Genomic DNA, 17,452 nt, shown 5'->3' with positions numbered 1-17,452 from the left:
CAACATTGCTAACCCCCTCCCCAATAACACAATGGCCTATATAACTGCGGTAAGATTTCGTGCCCCCGTAAGATCGTTCTTTTGAACATGAGTCGCCCGTCTTCCCTGTTGCTAGCAAGCTGTAATAAAAAAGTCCTTTTTCTCCTAGCACCTTGCCTCTTGACTATTGGCATGTCTTCCAGAGAGCAGAAGGCCACACGTTGCGCGATAACATACCCACCCCCTGCATGTGAGTGCTCAGATATGTGTTTTGATTAGGTTCTCTGTTAAATCTTGATCATTTCATCAGTCTTACTGTCCAGTCCGCCTGGGTCTGCACAGACATCTTTGTCTTCATGCAGCCACCGACCAATATGCAGAAACCTATAAGACTCTGTAAGTCTGCCCCGAGACCCTCTCCTCTTTGAGATGATGCTGATAATTTCAGTGTATGGGTGCTCACAAGCTGTGGAGCTTCCAACTAGATTACTCCTTTCAACATTCCTCCCTACGTAAACCCAGTGCTCCCCCACTGTCACTATTTTTACCTGAATACCCACGCTCTACCACGAGAGAATTTCTCAATGATTTTTACAATCATGATTACATCAAGTTTACAGTAACAAACTACTCTAACAGGAATGAATCACTTCATGAAAAAAAGGAAATGAGCTTGCTTCCTTTTCTTGTGTACCAGCGCAGGCTCACCCATTTCTCTTCTGAGCACTCTTTACTGTATTTAATCAGGTGTTCTAGCTTCCTTGATGTAGATTGTGATGAAATTGGCCAGAATAACTTTTCCATAATTCTAATACCTTATACTCCAAAAGTGCTTTGCAATTTACCAAATTTATATATAAATTTCACAAAATATAAGTTTCACAATATGTGAGGGTACGGTGAATTCCCCACTTGAAGAGATCAGCTCTAGAAAGCACAGCAAATGGAATTGCTGACCTTAAACTGGGTCTTCCATCTCTACACCTGGAGCCCCTTGCACTGGACCACGGCAGAGTGAAACAAGACAACAGTTCAGGCTCTGTGCTTTCTCAGGAGCCTGGAGAAGCCGACGTCCGAAAGTGGAGACTGGGGCCCGTTTTAAGTTTGAGGTGCTCCTGCAACCTCATGCCTCTCACGTTTCAATCCCCTCCTTGTGGGGCTTGTTCTCTATGTCCAAGTGTAGAGGTCACCATCCCCGCTTACAAACAGCAATAAAATATATATTTACGTGCACAACATTTTACATTCTTTTCAGTATTCTTCTACCTGCAACTTTTGACCTGAAAAATCTCTCCAAAAGAAGACTTCAAACTGCCACATTCAAGATGGAAAACACTGCAGAAAGCTTTCCAAGAGCTATAAAAGTAGAATTTGTAACACTTGGCTGGTGGGGAGGGCGGTGTGTTTACAGCTCCAAGGTAGAGCCTTGCACAGCTGCTCTGGGCTTTTTCTCACGGGGCACAGTTTCAAAGCCCTTCCTTCCTCTGTGTCCCAAACCTGTTTACAACAGTCTCTCTCCTCCACAGTACTTGCCACAGGTAGTTAAGTGTGAATAATGACAACCAAAAAAACAAATAAAACTAAATTCCCATTACTAAAGAAAAACTCAAGTTAGCCCTCTGGGGGAGATGCTCACAAGGATTAATTATATTGTAGGAGTTGATATCTTTCTTCATTTCCCTTTCCAGCAGTTTTGCAAATACATTTTTCCACATTTTTAAAGAAATGTAAGAACTCCCAAGTTCCACAGCCAGAAAATCCTGACAGTCTCTGATAGCTGAATAATGGATGAAGCTCCACTGTTTACTTAGCAGGGGGAGAAAAAAAAGAGCGATAGAGAGGTCGAGATAAAGTGCAGAAATCTGACATCCTCTTGTGCAGGACAATGGTGAGAAGAATATCCTGGCTTCTTTTCTTTTTTGGTTCATGTACAAAATGTATATGGAAACAACAGTTCAGTATGAGGTTTATTATCATTTCAAGCCTGTACCTAAGAGTTAATCCCCGGATTTTACTCTGTGTCAATGTGATTACTTCCTTCAGTAAGAGGATAAGACCTGGAACTCAGACTGCTAAGTATTTCCATCCCCACAATCTCGGATCTCCTATTGCACTGTCACTTGAGAGACTTTCCCTAAGATATTGTATAATTTTCCCGTCTGGAAAATGCCTCCAATGTTACCATGTATTCATATATTGGAAAACTGATTAAAACATTAAGTTATAATTAGCAAAGCTTAAAGTCTTCTTTTCAATAAGGTTCAGTATTTCATTGCTGATTAATTCACATTCCCATACTCCTTTGTAGGGCCAACCATACCAGGGCCAACTCCAGTCAGTGGAGTTGAAGGCTGTCAGGGTGTTTGTCTTCTGAGACAACCCTTCCCATAAAATCTCCCACAATGCCTGTCACAAATACCTAAAATTCCACCATTAGGGATTCACTCTTTTGGTTCTAGAGGCATTTTAATCCCTGGGGGCTCTATTAAAATGCAAAAAACTCTGAGAAGAATAACAGCATTGAAAGCTATTATTAACTGACAGCAAGGAGGCCCTGGGGAATCGGACACAGGGTAGAGCCAGAGGAATGACTACAGGAAATCAGGACATAAGGAGAGGGAAGGTAAGATGGTAGCAAAAATAAACTTTATCTGCTTCACAATTTTTCAGGGGCAAGGCAGCCCTACTTCTGTATGCCCTACTCTAGGGGAATCCCTTCAAGGCGGCATGATGGGCACAATATAAGCAATTTATTTTCAGTTGTGCTAAAGGAGAAAATCAGCAATGACAGATAGTAGTATTTATGTAGAACTCTGACTTTAGTTGAGTGTGTTTAATCAGGATGTTGCCCCTGGACTTTCTCCTCCAATGCCTTGAAGTAGTCACTTAGGTTTGTCAATAAGGTTTGTATCTAAATCACATGATTACATGCTCATGTTCTCCTATTCCACCATTCTCTTGGGAAAATACCAGAATCAATACCACCAAGGTGGAGTTGGCAAGATGTATAGAATATTTCTTTGTCTTTGGAGACAGCAATATGGGAACTTTCGTTTTTCATTTGCTTTTAAAATTGTTTATTTTACATACACCAGAAGTGTTGCTTTAGAAAACATGGAAGTGACTTAAACTAATAAGATCTCCAGAAGGGAAAAACTTGGAACTGACTTTCTGAATTTCAGGAAAATCTGTCTGTCTCCATCCAAAAAGTTGCTGATTTGCATCAGCAGGAAATGGTCCTGGAACAAAGTCTTTGCACCCTTCAGAGATTCTTCCTTCCTTGAAAGAGTAATCTGGGCACTAAGAGTTTAAAAAATACGAGAAAAGACTGAAATTTTGTGTTACTAATGTGTAGTGGTGTGTGTGTGTGTGTGTGTGTGTGTTTAAAGATATAGATGCACAGGAGAAAAAATTGCAGTGGGAGATTGACTTTTTCCTAGAAAGATAAAGTATTTGAAGGTGTTACGCCTGTAGGGGGAAAAGAATAATTCGAAGTAATACATTTTTATACTTTTCTCATACACCTGGAATAAAAGGTTGTGGAGGTATTTTTTGTGTTTTGTTTATTGTCATTGTTGTTGTTGTCAATTTTATAGTAATAGGACAGAAGTATTTGACTCATACCCGGACCTGCCTCAAAGCACTTCAAAGTGCAGCCAAGGCTCTGCTCAATGCAGGTGGCCAGGTGAAGTCAGCAAAGGGCTTCTGACCAGAAGAAGAGAGGTCTGGTCTAGGAAATAAATCCCCAGGGATAGAAAGTGAGTAAGCTTTAAGACAATTGTAGATTCAAGAAGAAAGAGTAGATTTATTTCTTTAAATCTTGCTTCAAATAGTGCCTTCACTCTAAGTGAATAACTATGCAACTGTAGTTAATTAAGGATTGATGGTTATATTATTATTTTAACAAAGACTTATAGTTTTATAGGGAAAGCCTAATCAAGGTGCCTCAGCTGCTCATCTCAGTTATCTGAGCCTGATGTAAGATTCTCCACTGACCTGTACTGCTCTGTGGGCACTCCTCAAACACAACGTGCTCCATTTCTGACAATCCAGAAGAAGAAAACACAAAAGTCAGAGGCATCTGAAAAAAATCCAGGAAAATCCTAGGCCAATACAGAGGTTTGGAAGCCCACATACTACAAGAAAAACCACAAAATTAATGCCCTGCTGGCCATGGTTCAATAGCCTTTATAGATGTGAAAAGCAAGAAGTTCATTTTACAAAACAGCAGCTCCTTTTCCTCTGAGCACTGTGCAATGGCTTCACCCTGTACCCTACTCTTTCCAGTGTACAGAAGGAGGAGCAAGAACCCTCAAGAGTCTCCTGAAGTTGCCTGAAATAGCCACTTCTGAAAGCAGTAATAATGAATCCAATGTCTGGGGATTGTCAATATTTTATCATGGATATGGAGATAGTGAGTGTGCACGTACATACTGTGTTTTATGACTAAAAAAAGGGAGTTTCAGGGCCACCCGGTGGCGCAAGCGGTTAAGTGCGCATGTTCTGCTGTGGCAGCCTGGGGTTCGCCGGTTCGGATCCTGGGTGCACACAGACGCACCACTTGTCAAGTCATGCTGTGGCGGAGTCCCATATAAAGTAGAGGAGGATGGGTATGGATGTTGGCCCAGGTCCAGTCTTCCTCAGCGAAAAAAGAGAGAAGGATTGGCAGATGTTAGCTCAGGGCCGATCTTCCTCACAAAAAAAAATAAGGGGGAGTTTCAGTTGTCACTGATAACAGTCACAACCATTCGTTCAATCAACAAACAGTGAGTACCTACTGGGTGCCAAGGCATGTGCTAAATACTAGGAAGAACAGTATAAACAAGAGGCAGTGTCTGCCGTCTAGTCTAGGTTAGGAAACTACTCAATAAAATAATGACAGTGCAAAGTATTAACTGTTATAATAGATGTTTGTTAGAAGTGCTATGAGCTTTGAAAGCTGTCACTATAAGAATGATGATTATATATTGTAATTTATTTTTTAAATAATATATGAATAATTACGATGTAATGAGCAGCCATATACACATAATATCTCTTTTACTCTTTACAACACCCCCTGAGATAAGTAATATAATCCAGCTTAGGAAACTGAAGCTTGCAGGGTTAGCCGATTTTTAAGAATCACACAACTGTCGTAGAGCTGATATGTAAACCCAGGTCAGGCCTAGCAATGGCCATGATCCTAACCACTAGGCTGTACTAGTTCCAAATCCTAAAATATACCCTGTCCTCTTTGCCTTGGTCAGCACTACTGTGCATTTCTCCAAAGACTTGTGGAACTTGTCTTTGAAAATTACCCCCCATCTGTAGCACAGAGTGTTGAACCTGTTTGTCCTGGGTACAGTCGATCCCCAAAGAGATGCCCCTGATACCTTAGACATGAAATGATCTCAAGCAACTAAAATAAAAAGTCAGCAAACTTCAGCAACGTATCCCAGTGAGAGCCATGTGCAGGGAACTATTTTGAGGTCGTATAGGAGACAGTAATCTTTGTTTGGGGGCCAAAGCACACTTCCCTAGTGAGGCTGCAGGATACACATAAATAATCCAGCCTGGAGAAAGGTCATCTCTGGGGCTAGAACAAGGGTTAGCAGAGACAGCTTGCAAACCAATTGCTCTAAAAATCTTCAACAAGTCTGGCTAAGTACCACAGGGAGAGTGGTGGTGAAAGCAGATAAGACTTAACTCCTCTGCAGAAGGAGCCAACCTTGAACCCTACTGTTGCTCAGGAGATTTTGTTAGGCATCACACTGCATTCCCCACAGCAAGGGCAACCACGCAGCAGACAAGCGTGCTCCTCGAGGGGCAGGAAGCACAGGCCACAGAGCATCCAGGGAGGCCACGAGACCACAGGGCAGCAGGCAGGAATCAGTAGCACTGGACGGGCCCCAGGGTCAGGGGCCCTGGGACTGTGTGGCAGTTTAGCCACTTGACTAACAGTGCCCTTGGGGCTCGCCCAGCGCCGTGCAAGCAGTCGCAGACACCAATTTTAGAGAATTAGAAGAATAACACTGAACTGCACCATGAAACAGATCTGTCGAAGACACATTTCCTAAGCAGGGACGTCTGGCAAAGGCAGGCCATTTGGTCACATGTATGATTTGAGAGGCCTAGGAAAGTGTCCGTCCCTGGTACCTCTGGGCCTGACATTATCCGTTCTCTGGGTTAAATTGTTCTCTCTTTCTCTGTTATACATTTTTAACTGTTTACTACGAGAAATTTCAAACACATCCAAAAGCAGAGAGACTGGTATAAGAAACCCCCACATATACACCCCACCTTCAACATTTACTCACTCATCCCCTCCCACACCCCATGCACACTCTCCTGGATTAGTGTGGGGGCGAACCCTAGACATGATAACATGATTTTGTCTGTAAGTACTTCTGTTTGAATCTCTAAAAGGCCTTCCTTTGTGAGCACACCACACACTATGATAGCACCAAAAATAAACTGAACAATACTTCCTCAGTATCATCAATGATCCAATTAGTGTTCAGATTTCCTCGATGGTCTCCAATGAGTTTTTTACAGTTTGTTTTTTTGAATTAGAACTTAAACAAGGACCACACATTACAAATGATTGATATGCCTCTCAAGTCATTTTTGAATCTGTATATTTCCCTCTTCCCTTCACTGTTTTTCTTTGCAATGTATTCATTGAAAAAACCAGGTCTCATGACCTATAAAATTTCTCAAGTTTTGGGTTTTGCTGATTGCATCCACAAGGTGTCATTTAATGTATTCCTCTGTCCCCGTATTTCCTGGCAATTACGTCTAGATACTTGACCAAGTTCACATTCCATTTTTCAGCAAAAATACTTCACAGGTGGTATGTGTGCTTCCATCGAAAGACACACGGCATCAGGTCGTCTCTCGCGCTCTAATGTCAGCTGCCGTTGATGGTTGTCATCCAGATCCATTGCTTCGTCTAGGGTTGCAAAATCCTATTCTAATTCTTTATTGTTCTTTAATCTAATAGATGGAATGCTTTTCTAGAGAGAAACTTGCCCTCGTCAAGAATCTGTTTATCCAGAGACACATAATAAATTTGCATCTGAGGAAGCAAGTGTTCTCGATTCTTTTCCTTTATTTACCAGTTTCCATAATCATCAGTTGTTTCACCAGCACCCTTAAAAGAATCTTTTATTAGTATCACTATGATCTCCTTGATTATACATGTTTGATATATTCCAATCCACTGCCACTACTACTCTTGTCGATACTCGGGCTGTTCAATCTTTTACCAGTGGAAGCCTCTTCAAGTTGCCTCCAAGTTCCTTTTGGTATAACTTTTGATAGCTTACTTACTTGCTCATCTTCTGTTTCTTTCCCCAGCCCTGGAATCAGCCATTTATCTAAGAAATGCTAGTTCTCAGATATGAAAAGTGGTGTGAGAGACCGCAATCCGCCCACAGGCGGCACTAACTGAAAATGAACTGATCGTTATTTTTAGGTCAAGGACTGAACCAGGGCATCCATTTCTTTTCAAAGAGAAAATACTGCATGACTTCATACCAAGGCTGCCAACTAAAACTTAGGATTCCAGGGTTTTTACTTAATGGCTAAGATTTTATATGTATACTCCTTTTCTCTTACACTGAGATAGGTTCCTAATGAAAGTGACAAAATTATGTAATTGCTTTATCTGGTAATATGTCCTTAATAGCTTTAGACTAGCAACACCAATGCTATCTCTAACATTATGATTACTAAAAACAGTTCAAGATTTTTTAACAGTTTATTGTTATTGTTGTTTTGCTGGTAAGGTATATTTCTCTAGGGATGTATAGACAAATTACTGTGTTTAAAGCCATTTGAAATAATTCTCTGTGTGCTCATGCCACCAATTTGATACATGGTTAAGGTCACACATTCATTTTGGATTTCTTTCTTCTTTTTCTTTTTAGGAATTGCTTATTAAATTTAATTTTGGGTTTTAATTTGATAGAACACTGACATGGTTTCTAAATTGCAGCTACAAAAAAAGTGTATTCAGAGAAGTCTACCTTCTCTCTCTCTTCCACTCTGTTCCTTCTTTCTCCCTTGATGGATTTTTGTTAGGTTTTGGTTTATTATATATAAAATGTATATTTGTTATGTAAATATAGGTAGACTATATTTGTGTGTGTGTATATATAGGTAGACTCACACACACACATATATGCATATTCCTCCTTTTTAGATTATAAGGTAGTATACCATATACAGGTTTTTTATTAACCTTATTTTTTCACTTAAAATCTCTTAGAGATTAAGTCATAACAATATATAAAACTATTTCTCATTCCTTTTAATAGCTGAATAGTACTGTAATATGTCGATGTGTCACAGTTTTCAACTAGTTCTGCCCGTATTGATAGCTATTTGAGCTGTTTTCAGTCTTTTGCTATTGCAAATAATGCTCCAATGACTCATCTTACGATATATCTTCTTCTTTCTTTTCCTTTCTTTTCTTTTCTTTCTTTCTTTCGTTATTATTGTTGCTATACTATTTCTAGGATACAAATAGTTCTCAGAGAGATATACTTATCATTGATTCTCACTTCTGGGTGAACTGGCTTATCAGATCACCTGGTCAGAATATGCATTCAACTGTTTGTTAAAATAATCAGAGTCACTCATCTTCTGCTCAGAAGGATTCAGGCAGAATGCGAGTCCTTGGCACAGAAGAGGAGGTTCAGCACTGAAGTCAGAGAGCAGGGTCACAAAGATGTCAAGGGTATATGACTAGCCTATTTCACAATTTTGCCTTATCAGGGGATTAACGGAGACCAAAATGCTTGCATGAAATCTGTAGGTACTTTTCAGATAGAATATAATTCACTTGAGGTTACTTTTCTTTTAAATCAGCAGAAATCAAGCATGTGTTCCTTGCGGCAACCATTTAGTATAGTATAAGTTGCTTTACTACAATCATATAGATACACTAGTGAGGATTAGAGCTAAAAGAGCATACATTTACCCCTCAACGGCTACTAAAGAAAACCTTAGCAGCCTTCACAAACTGCATCTTCCCCTTTGCTAAAGAACCATGGTCACTTACAGTTGCCTGGCAAGCAGGGCAAATAATTGGAATTTAGATGTGTCGTTGTTCACTCCTTTAAGACCTCTCCCCCGAGTTCCTGAAAACAGCCACCAAGACAAAAGAATTTTGGGAGCAAGCCACTTATTTATGAATGAATGACACAGAAGGAGAGAGAGAAGATTCGCAAAGTATTTGGAAAATGATAGCTGTAGCTAGAATTATTGTTTTTTTCTTTCTAAATTTTAGGTTTGAGATTTAATTACATCTCTACTAAAAGAAGACCAGACGGGGAGGTGGCGTGAAGGCCCAGTCACCCCCTTGAACTCTGCATGAGGTTGGAGGGGCTTTGGAAATTTACTAGGACTGAATTTCATCCCAGGAAAAGTTGTAGGGTGACATTAATAAGGAGAAAGAGGGAGAGTGTACAAGGGCCAGGCAATACAGAAATGAGAAAACAGTAGAAGCTTTTAAGTGAGGAATATCACAGAGCAACTTTTACTTCTGAAAGGGAGGGAATGAGGAAACCCAGTTCCTGACCAGCGTCTGCCAGATGCCGAGTGCCAGCCTGGCTTCTGACCCTTCATTTGGATTCTGTCTGATGGGCACTCCTGTTCACCTTCCCAGACTGACCTGAGAATGAGATTTGTCCCCAGTTTCCACTAATTTATGGACACTCTCTGAACATTAGCTTTTTCTGGCATGGCTGGATTTAAATTCTATTGGGTATTTCTGCTATGCTGTTGTCATGGCAACCTTCACATTATAAACCTGGCACTCAGGGGAGGAGTCGATTACATCTGGAAGGAGGAGCTTATTTAAGCAGACAAGCGAGGCATGAGGCCAGCCTTCCAGACTGAGGGGTGGTGAGGGGGGAGGGAGGCAACAAGTGCTCTGGGCCTCCTCCTCCAGAGAAACGGACGTGTGTAGGTGTCCCCCCGACAGCAAATCTATTTCTAAGCACTGCTGAAGCACTCCACTGCCTGTCCCATGAAACCCAAATGCCTCAGCTCACCCTCGGATGCCCACCACAAATACCCCCTTTCTTTTTCACTATGGCCCTTTCTCTCTAGTCCCTTAGAAGACCCCTCGCTTCAGCCAAACCTATCTCCTCATTAGCCCCAAACTTCGCTTGCCTGTTGCTATAGCCAAACTTGGGTCCTCATTCAACCCAAGCTACCTTCTCAGCCTCTCTCTGCCCCCAGCTTCTAACCCAGAGAGTAATTCACCCCCTTCAGGAGGCCTGACTCACCTAGGCACCCTCACAGTTCTCCACTTGGTGGGGAAGAAGATTGCACCTGGTGCACAGCAGCGTGTATTTGCGGATGCCCCGTGCTCCTCCTTCGCCTTCCCGGGCTGGACCAGAAACTGTGAACCTAACCCGAGTCTCTGAGATCAAGTGTGGCTGTCCGTGTGCAGGAATGCATCTGCCTTCTGCGTGTGCCAGGCTCTTCCCGTTCCTCGAGTGGCTGGCTCCTCAGCACTCGGGATGAAGTGCAAGCACCACCTCCTCGCAGACGCCTTCTCTCGCCTTCCAATCTAAAGCAGCCTCCCAGGCATTCTAGCGGGCATCTCTGTTTTGTTCTCATCACACCACTAATGATTTTTTGTGTACTATTGCGTTATTTCTTTATTATCTGTTTCCTCACTAGAATGTAAGACTCAGAAGAGAAAGGAGCTTGTCTGTCCTGCTTGCAAATTGCCCCTGGACTAGTGGCAGGTCTATATTGTATTATCGTTAAGTACTTGTTGGTAAATCAGTGAATACCCAGTCTAAGAAAGCAGTCATGACTTTTCTTTAATTATTCCACCCATTCATTTACAAATAAAGGAACTAGCTGACAGCCCGGGAAGTTTTCTAGTTCTCTTTGTTACGCTTCTGCCCTTTTGTTGTTAGAACGAAGAAGACAGATGCAGCTGAGGCAGCTGCATTCCCAGCGCTCTTGCACCCGGGCTTCCTCCCCTCCATCCTTCTAGAGGATAGAGAGTGCTTAATTAATGAACTTGTCAGATGCATAGAGAGTGCTTAATTAATGAACTTGTCAGATGCAAAATGCAGCCAACTTCAAAATTTTATTAGCTTTGTAGGTGTTTTTGGAGGAGTGGAGGGACGTTTACAAGCTTGTAATGACCCATTTTTTGGTTCAACCCGTCCAGCACTCTTCTGCAGTAGGAATGGTATACTCCCACATGGTAGAAAATAGAGCAGGAGCTCAGAGTGTTGATCTGCTTGGGTTCTAGGAGTAGTAAGTAACCAGACCTGCATTCAAACCTGGGTCTTTTTCACATCAACCATTTTTCCCTCAGATCTTATAGCACTAGTTTCCAAGAGGCAGTGCCGTGTCATGAAAGGAACCCTCGCCCAGGACTTGGAAAATCTCTCCTCATTCACAGCTTGGCTTGTCATTTGCTGGCCATGTGACCTTCAGCAACTTCTCCATCTGTAAAGTCGTTGTCTCCGTCAGCTCAGGCTTCTACAACAAAATACTGTAAACTGGGTGGCATATAAACAACAGACATTTATTCCTCATAGTTCTGGAGGCTGGAAGTCTGAAGTCAGGGTGCCTGCATGGTCAGGTTCTGGTGAGGACCCTCTTCTGGGCTGAAGACCCCTGCTTCTCATTGTGTCCACACATGGTGAGAGCAGAGAGGGAAAGCAAGCTGTCTTGGGATTGAGGGCACTAATCCCATTCATGAGATCTCCATCCTTAAGACCTCATCTAATCCTAATTACCTCTCCAAAGGCCCCATCTCCTAATGCTATCACATTGGGAGTAGGCTTTCAACAAAGGAATTTTGGGGAGACCCAAACGTTCAGCCCATAGCAGTTGGGAGAGCAAAAAACATACCTTCCCTGCCTCCCACTGTGGCTCCAATGAGCACTCGGGATGATGTTTGAGAAAACACCACGCTCTAAGCAAAGAACGGATTCCAGCGGCTTTGTGTCCTGACTGCTTGCCACTCTACCCTCTTGGCTTGAAGTCTAATCCCGAATCTGCTAAAGAGAGAGAGGAGTCACAGGTGAGAAACTCAATGAAGTCACAGGTTTGGCAAGACCAGATGGGGCAGGGGTGGTGAGTATCTAGAGAAAACTCATCTGGAAGACTAAAAATGTAAATAGCAACCAGCACTCAGACCACGCTGCCCACTGAAGCGAGTATTAGCTCAAGGTCTCTAGGCAAGTCCTAGAGACACAGTTCACAGTGAGAACAGGAGGTCAAGACAGCAAGCTCCGGCGAGCGCATTTCAGCGGGTTTAACACGACAAACCCGAAGGAAACCAACCAGCCCCGAAGGGGCCTGAGCTCCCAGCTCGCCTCCTGTGACCGACGGTTAACATCCAACGCGGCAGACTGCTGGAGGACATCGGCAACTCCATCCCACCTCTGCGGAGGACCAGATCTGACAGGTCAAGTGAAACAAAATCATCCTTTTCTCCTCCCTGATCAAGTTTTCCAGAGAAACTGGTGAGAGAACAAAAATAAATCCCTAGAATAATCTTTGTCACAGAATCCTTTTCAAGCCTGTAACTAAACTAAAACAAAAGCCAATAAAAAACAAAGCTAAAAGTTTTTCACATTTTAGTTGAATCAGAAGGATTCATGTTATGACCTAGATAAGAGGTACTTATATTTTTTTTCTTTTTCCTTAAGACACTATTAAACCAAGACTCTTGGTATCCTATCAGAAAAAGACGTGAATGAATCTATAATTTGTGGTGTGATTTTTGAAAGATTTCACCTGAGGGAAGTACCAAGCCCATCAGAGCTCTGTGAAGCTCTCCTTGGAAATGCTTTCCATTACTAATAGACAGAACCTTTTTCTCTTATTATTTATACAAGGGCTTCTTTGATTTTCTGCATGTGACACTTTGAGATGAAAAACTGGTGACTGCATTAATTAAAAGCAAAGATGAGATGTCTTATTTTTTTCTCTCCAGAAAAATCCTAGTCAAAGTCCCTGCAAGCAGACCTCAGTGTGAGCCTGCAGCCTGCCAAGCAGGGTGAGCACTCAGGTTTTGTCATTTGATCTGATACACGCGTTAAGTCACTGATTAAAGCCATTAATTGGAGACTAAGACGAAACAGTTAAGCGCTAACGGCTAACGGCTGAGACCGGCTGAGGCGGCAGTTTGATCAGTCATATTAAAATCTAGAGAGAAAAGAGGACTCCACCTCCTGTTTCCTCCCCCCCCAACCCCATCAAACTGCTTGATCAGACTTGAGAGGGAAGGAAGAGCAAAGGGTGGGGGCTTCGGCCTCAAACGCCCTGGGAAGAGCCTGTCCTCCACTGTGCGTCACTTGTAGGAAGGAGTCCCAGGTGCCTGGGAGGCAGCATTATCTGGACGCAAATCTTGGGTCCAGAAGTCACTTCTTTTCTCCCTAAGAAAATCAGTAAATGAGGGGCTGGCCCAGTGGCATAGCAGTTAAGATCATGTGCTCCGCTGCCGCAGCCCGGGGTTCGCAGGTTCGGATCCCGGGTACACACAGACGCACCACTTGTCGAGCCATGCTGTGGCGGCATCTCATATAAAGTAGAGGAAGATGGGCACAGATGTTAGCCCAGGGCCAATCTTCCTCAGCAAAAAGAGGAGGATTGGCATTGGATGTTAGCTCAGTGCTAATCTTCCTCACACACAAAAAAAAGAAAAGAAAATCAGTAAATGACAATACCCATGTATGAGAGATAAACATGTGCTTTCAGCTGCGTTATCCCATTTGAACCTCACAACATCCTGGTGAGGTCAGTATGGGACTTTTTCAGTTTCAACAATGAGGAATGGTGGGTTTGCCCAAGATTCCCTTGTTGGAGAAAGAAAAGACTCAACACCAGAACTGGAAAAATAGATGGGTTTTCCATCTCAGAGTTGGCATTCTTTCTTACCTCTCTGCCTCCTTTAAAATAGTAACTATCGAGAGGCGGAGTCAAGATGGCGGCGTAGGCAGACTCTGAACTCACCTCCTCCCGTGGACACAGCCAATTTACAACTACTGGTGGAAAAATTACCCCTGAGACAGAAATGAAAACTGAATAAGAGGAACTCCTGCAACAACGGACAATCCTAACTGAGGTGGAAGAGGCAGAGACTCCCTTCTGGAGAGGAAAAACGCCGCCTTCACAAGCCGCCAGCTTCGCGGCTGCCGGGAGCAGCGCACAGGTACGCAGCCTCCCTGGAGGCCCGGGGCCCTGAGCCGGGGAGCGCCCCTGCTGTGGGCATTTTGTGGACCCAGCAAAATCGAGACCAGCGGCGTAATATCTGACTTTGCTGCTACTAAAACATTGGGGAGCACCCCCAGAAAACCCGGTTCACAAAGAAACTAAAACCGGCTCTTAAAGGGCCCACGCACAAACTCACCCGTTCCAGAAAGCACCATAAAATCACCAGAAAGAAAGGTGCACAGTGCTTTGGTGACAAGAGACTCACCTAATAGACCCTGAGTGCATCTCGGTGAGGGGTGAGACCTCTCCAGGGACTGGGACATTGGCCGCGGCCATTGTTGTGGCCTGGTGTGAGTGTGCTGACACAGACGCCATTGGAGTTCTCCCTGAGGCCTGCTAGCCCAGGGTCTGCTCCACCCACTAGATCACCGATTTAATCCAGCTCAGCCAGGGCAAGCAGCCCACCCTAGAGACTGGCCCCACCCAACAACAAGCCCTCAGGCAACTTGTGGGCCTGCATAGATTGGTGACTGGATTCTCTGCAGCCTGGCAACTGAGCCGACTTGAGCGGGCAGGGTGTGCACAAGGAGTGGGTAGAGAGTGTGGGGCGGTGGCGGAGTGTGTGGGGCTCCCGCCGTGGTGAGACTGGGTCCGCTTGGGGAGGTCAGGGCGCTCACACGGGGCAGGACTGTGTTGGCAGTGGTGTGGACCTGTGGGCAACAGGGCTTGTCAGCTGCAGAAGACTTGTGCTTCTCAAAGACCCACATAGGAGGTTTGCCCCACCTTCCAAAGCCTGAAACAATTGGGTGCTCCTGTGCCTGAGGCCAGCCCCACCCAGCTGCAATCCTCAGAGAGCTGACAAGAAACCTAATAGGCTAGAGGCTTACAGCAATTGTAAGGCCCTGAGCCTAACAACCTGCCACGCTGGGGGCCTACTCAGTTAAAAGAAATACTGCAACACAAATGTGGTATTAGAACTTACAGCCAACCGTGCTGGGGCTCCCCACACCTGATAAAGAGACTGAAGGGCCCACAACAACTACAAGCAGCTGAGCATAACAACAGCTGACCAGGAGCATAACTCAGCCTCCCTGGGTGCCTATAGGGAGAGCTAACAGGCCACAATAGAAGGACACACGTAGCCCACATAGGGGTCACCCCTGGAACATTGAGAACTGAGGGAAGCACACTGGAAGCCTCCTAAGGCATCACTTACATAAGGTCACCTATCCAAGAGCAGGAGACATAGCTGACCTACCTAATACATAGACACAAGCACAGGGAAAGAGGCAAAATGAGGAGGCAAAAGAATACATTCCAAGTAAGGGAACAGGACAAAACCCCAGAAAAGGAACTAAGTGAAACAGAAATGAGCAACCTACCTGACAGAGTTCAAACTAAGAGTGTTAAGGATGCTCACTGATCTGGGGAGAAGAATAGATGAACTCAGTGAGAATGTCAACAAAGAAATGGAAGATATAAAAAAGAACAAATCAGAAATGACAAATACAATACTGGAAATGAAAAACTCATTAGAGGGACTCAAAAGCAGAGTAGAGGATACAGAAGAACGGATCTGTGAGCTAGAAGAAAGACTAGAAGAAATTACCCAAGGTGAACAGGTAAAAGAGAAAAGAATTAAAAAGAGTGAGGACAGTCTAAGGGACCTCTGGGACAACATCAAGCACACTAACATCTGTGTTATAGGTGTCCCGGAAGGAGAAGAGCGAGACAAGGGGGCAGAGAATCTATTTCAAGAAATAATAGATGAAAACTTCCCAAACCTAAGGAAGGAAACAGACATCCAGGTACAGGAAGCACAGAGAGCCCCAAACAAGATAAACCCAAAGAGGCCCACACCAAGACACATCATAATCAAAATGTCCAGAATTAAAGATAAAGAGAGAATCCTAAAAGCCGCAAGAGAATGTCAAGTTACATATAAAGGAAACCCCATAAGGCTATCAGCTGACTTCTCAGCAGAAACCTTACAGGCTAGAAGAGAATGGCACGATATATTTAAAGTGCTAAAAGGAAAAAACTTACAGCCAAGAATACTCTACCCAGCAAGGTTATCATTCAAAATGGAAGGAGAGATCAAAATTTTCCCAGATAAGCAAAAATTAAAGGAGTTTGTCACCAAGAAACCAGTGCTACAAGAAATGTTAAAGGGACTGATTTAAGGGGAAAAGAGAAGACCATAAATAGGAAAAATTATTTATTTCCATGATTAGAACGTAATGGCTACAAATGTACAAAAAAGAGGTTAGATATGATATCAAAAACATAAAAGGAGGGAGGAGGGGAGTTAAAGAGTACAGCTTTCAGACAGAGGTCAAACTAAAGTGACCATCAATTCTGTATAGAAGAAGTAAGGAACAGAGAAGGACTACTAAAACACTGAGAAAAAAAAAAAAGTTAAAAAATGGCAGTAAGTACATACTTATCAATAGCTACTTTAAACGTCAATGGACTAAATGCTCCAATTAAAAGGCATAGGGTGGCTGACTGGATAAAAAAACAAGACCCATATATATGCTGCATACAAGAGACACACTTCAGACCTAAAGACACTCACAAACTGAAAGCGAAGGGATGGAAAAAGATACTCCACGCAAATGGCAATGAAAAGAAAGCTGGGGTAGCAGTACTCATATCAGACAAAATAGACTTTAAAACAAAAACTGTAAAAAGAGACAAAGAAAGGCACTACATAATGATCAAGGGAACAATCCAACGAGAGGATATAACACTTGTAAATATCTACGCACCCAATGTAGGTGCACCTAAATATATAAAGCAATTATTAACAGACATAAAAACAAAAATAGACAGTAACACAATAATAGTAGGGGACTTTAACACTCCACTTACACCAACAGATAGATCATCCAAACAGAAGATCAATAAGGAAAACATTGGCCTTAAACGACACACTAGAACAGATGGACCTAGTAGATATATACAGAGCATTCCATCCAAAAACCGAAGAATACACATTCTTTTCAAATGCACATGGGACATTCTCCAGGATTGATCACATATTAGGCCACAAAACAAGTCTCCATAAATTTAAGAAGATTGAAATAATACCAACCATCTTTTCTGACCACAACGGTATGAAACTAGAAATCAACTATAGGAAGAAAATCAGAAAAGCCACAAATACATGGAGATTAAACAAAATGCTACTGAACAACAACTGGGTTAACGAAGAAATCAAAGAAGAAATCAAAAAATACCTAGAGACAAATGAAAATGAAAATACGACATGCCAGAATTTATG

Source organism: Diceros bicornis, chromosome 36 (assembly GCF_020826845.1).
Source record: "Diceros bicornis minor isolate mBicDic1 chromosome 36, mDicBic1.mat.cur, whole genome shotgun sequence".
NCBI lineage: Eukaryota > Metazoa > Chordata > Mammalia > Perissodactyla > Rhinocerotidae > Diceros > Diceros bicornis.
This window is presented reverse-complemented; position numbering follows the sequence as displayed.